The sequence below is a fragment of the Poromitra crassiceps genome (genome assembly GCF_964638095.1).
Source record: "Poromitra crassiceps genome assembly, chromosome: 4".
Lineage (NCBI taxonomy): Eukaryota > Metazoa > Chordata > Actinopteri > Beryciformes > Melamphaidae > Poromitra > Poromitra crassiceps.
The window spans coordinates 35,454,701-35,459,374 of NC_139626.1; positions in this window are offsets into that span (position 1 = coordinate 35,454,701).

Consider the following 4,674-nt stretch of genomic DNA (forward strand, 5'->3'; position numbering starts at 1 on the left):
AGGAGGTGGCGTGGCAGGTGGTGTGACATCATCTACCACGCAGCTATTCCTTCTCTCATCACCAGCTGGCACAATCCCACAGCCCTCCAGGAAAGTGAGGTCATTCTCAGATTGCCTCTGACCTCCTGTAAGAGTCAAAAAAGATAAATTATGTAGCAACCACTCCAAGTCCAACAATAATTGCTGTATAAGAATCGTATCTGTTTAAATTGGAATAAGATAGTGGTACTACTCGATTTTAAAGTATTTGTGGCAGTTAGTGATTTTTTCCCTCCTGCTAACAACACAAAATATATAATGTACAATTATTGAGGCAGTCAGAAGACATTCCTATCCAGACAGACTTATAGTGCAACAAAATAAGTGAACATTCATCATGCATCAACACAACAGGGTGTGAGTGCCACAACATTAATTTAAACAAGAAAGTAAAGTAAACACATCACTCGTATCATCAACAAGCAAGTTTAATCTAATAAAATAATAGCAAGAAGTACCTAATGTGTGTGTGTGTGTGTGTGTGTTTGTTTGTTTGTTTGTTTGTTTTTCAAACTACAAGCAAATAGAAGAATTCCATCCTGAAGGAAGGGATGATGTGTGTGTGTGTGTGTGTGTGTGTGTGTGTGTGTGTGTGTGTGTGTGTGTGTGTGTGTGTGTGTGTGTGTGTGTGTGTGTGTGTGTGTGTGTGTGTGGGTGTGTGTGTGTGTGTGTGTGTGTGTGTGTGTAGGTGTGTGTGTGTGTGTGTGTGTGTGTGTGTGTGTGTGTGTGTGTGTGTGTGTGTGCTTTTCTTGATTCAGATTCAGACATGCAATATTACATGCAAAACTAAGAATAATATAAGGTGACCATAAATATACCTGCACTAAACACCACCCAAAATCAGTCTCACCAGTGCTAGAGACCAAATACACGAAGGAAGATAATGTACATGAAGGAACATGTACAAAGACATCAAGCAGATGGTAGTAACTGTTAAATTCCCTCCTCCAAAACAATACCTTGTATGCCATCAGCTAGTGTAGACAGGATCCCTGCTGTAAATATGAGGCGAATAGCAATGTTGACACCCATAGCTGTATGGTTCAGTTCCCCAAATAATTATCTTCACTCTTCGTGATGTAAAAATGAAATGACCCCCTTGCAACAAAGACAAATATAAGTCTGATGCAAACAACCTTGTGATGCTAGCTTTTTGTTGTCCTATTGTGAAACAGGGAGGTAGGAAAGGAGGCTTGGTTTAAATAATTGATGTGGGTTTGAGTACCGTAAATGAAATATCAAACAAAAGTGCCACATCAGGCAGTCATTAGTCATCATAGCATCATCAACGGCAACATGATCATCACACAAGCGCCATAGGGACATATCACCAAGTGGTCAGGCCACTGCATAGTTTGTGGTCTACTATCATGGCCCACCTCCTTTCCCAGGTTGGCTGTACAGACATGTTCTACACTGATAAACAGGGATGAGTTATATAACTACCTTGTTGAGTAAGGTAATCCCTGAGACTAGAACTGAACTGCTCCTCTTCACCAAAATGTTCCTCAACACAATGACAACATCCCCTAAAACAAACCATTGAATCCACATACTGTACGACTATGGTGTGGATTCAATGCAGATGTTGATCATATTACTCCATTATAACAATGATAACATGGTACTTCATTGATTCCCATACATGAGGATAAAGGATTAGCTGCAGAACAGCAACTGGGGCAGGTAGGCATGCCTGTATCATGCCGGGCACATGCCCATGCAGGACCCCAGAGCACCAGGGTCCCCAAAAAAATGTATGTACTTTGTCCGTGTTCAATGCATTTTACAATATTTCACTAATTATTTTAATTGAAATGGCAGTCAGGTGGGACCCTGACAGATATAGGCCCGTAGGGAAGGAAGGACATCTGCTGCCCCATTAGCTTGTGTGTTATGCATTATACTGATTATAGGCTGTGTAGTGTTTTGGTGCAACTAATGACTTGAATCCTCTCTGTTTTTAATTGCTGGAGGTGTACATGTATGTCTTGACATTATCAAATCTGGACACTGAGCACCACCAAGTGGTCAAAGAAGCTTTCTGCATAGCACCTTGAAAAACAGAAAATGTAGTATTACTATATACCTATACCCTAACCCTAACCCTTAGCCTACTTTTTTCTGGTTAAATTCACATATAAATCCAACTCTTAAAGTTAAAACCATATGAGACAAATAACACAAATCAGAATCAGAATCAGTTACATACGAGGAATTTGTCTTAGTGTCTGTAGCTATGCAGTGTGTCAGGATCGGGGTTAGACGTGTGGATCTAATCGCGGGTAGTTGATGACCACGGGAAACTTGGTAGGTCTGGAGAAGCTGGGGTGTTGTGGAACTAGATAGCTAAGTCTGCAACGCTCGAAGTTGGGAACGGTTTGCAGAGGTTGACCTGATATTAGTTTAGGTTATGAATCACTGGCCAGAGCCTGCCGGAACAGGCCTTTATAGATCCGAGCATGACACCACCTGTGCTATGACATCATACCGTTTGTGACATCATCAGAGACATGACATCACCTGTGCTATGACATCACTAGCGAAAGGCATGAAAGACACTTATGAACCATGACATCATCAGTGATCGATGACATCATAGTCGGAATGACGACGTCAAAGTAGGAATGATGACGTCATCCTAACAGTACCCTCCCCTCAACGGATGCCACCTGGCGTCCAATGAGGCCTCTGGAGAACAGAAAATCTGCAGGCGCCTGGAGACCATCAAAAGGGTCAATGTGTTGGCCACTTCAGCTGACCGCGTGGTGGGTCAGCTGAAGCGGCCGGCGGAGAAACTGGTGCCTCAGGGTCTTCTGTGTTGGCCACTTCAGCTGACCGCGTGGTGGGTCTGCTGAAGCGGCCGGCGGGGAAACTGGCACCTCAGTGTCTTCTGTGTTGGCCACTTCGGCTGACCGCGTGGTGGGTCTGCTGAAGCGGCCGGCGGGGAAACTGGCACCTCAGGGTCTTCTGTGTTGGCCACTTCAGGTGACCGCGTGGTGGGTCTGCTGAAGCGGCCGGCGGGGAAACTGGCACCTCAGGGTCTTCTGTGTTGGCCACTTCGGCTGACCGCGTGGTGGGTCTGCTGAAGCGGCCGGCGGGGAAACTGGCGCCTCAGGGTCTTCTGTGTTGGCCACTTCGGCTGACCGCGTGGTGGGTCTGCTGAAGCGGCCGGCGGGGAAACTGGCACCTCAGGGTCTTCTGTGTTGGCCACTTCGGGTGACCGCGTGGTGGGTCTGCTGAAGCGGCCGGCGGGGAAACTGGCACCTCAGGGTCCACTTCAGCTGACCGCGTGGTGGGTCAGCTGAAGCGGCCGGCGGGAAAACTGGCATCTCGGGAGCCTCCTCCTTGATTGGCGGAAATGTACCCGCTAAATCCATTTCTGAGTGATTCATACTGTCAGGATCGGGGTTAGACGTGTGGATCTAATCGCGGGTAGTTGATGACCACGGGAAACTTGGTAGGTCTGGAGAAGCTGGGGTGTTGTGGAACTAGATAGCTAAGTCTGCAACGCTCGAAGTTGGGAACGGTTTGCAGAGGTTGACCTGATATTAGTTTAGGTTATGAATCACTGGCCAGAGCCTGCCGGAACAGGCCTTTATAGATCCGAGCATGACACCACCTGTGCTATGACATCATACCGTTTGTGACATCATCAGAGACATGACATCACCTGTGCTATGACATCACTAGCGAAAGGCATGAAAGACACTTATGAACCATGACATCATCAGTGATCGATGACATCATAGTCGGAATGACGACGTCAAAGTAGGAATGATGACGTCATCCTAACACAGTGTAGCGGTCAGGTCAATACGAAGGAAAGATAACTAAAAAGACAATCACAACTTGCAAGTGCAATCAAAGCAAATATATATACAGTATGTAGACATGAGTGGAGGAGTGTTCCGTGAATATTAAATATGAATTTGTATTGAATTTACATGAAATTTACAGTCGGAGTTAAACGAGTTTTATTGAATTTGCATGAAATTTACAGTCTGAGTTAAATAGGCGTTAAATAGGCAGTGAATTTACATGAATTTACAGTCAAATATAGTAGCCTACAAAGCACTAGAAATATCTATTTTACTTTTTATTTCATTATCATTATTATTATTATTATTATTATTTTGTGCGCTCATTCCTAGTCTATTTCGTGCGCTACATGCACTCAATAAACTTAATTAGTTAAAAATAATAGGCTACATAGCCTAATTACAACTGAACAAGCATTGAACACATTGACAAGGCGACCATGCGAATTTTGTGTGACAGCATTCACTGATAAAAGGTGGTGAACTTTTTGTGGACCGAATTCATCAGTATCACTATCACTATCACTATCACTATCACTATCACTATCTATTCACTGGTCAGAGCCATGGTCAGAGAGCACATGCCCATTGCCCATACTAGACTTGACCTACGCTGTCAATTAACATTGAAATATATTATATCAGTAGCCTATTTGTTTTCATGACGTTCCCGTCCCATTATAATTGGCCAGTGTAGGTCATGATAAATTAGCTTGTCCTTTTAAATAAAGTGAACGCACTTGTCTGCTGATCAGCCACGTATCGCCACGTCTGCGCGCATGCGTAGTGCCCTCGCATTCGTGAAGTTCCGGGG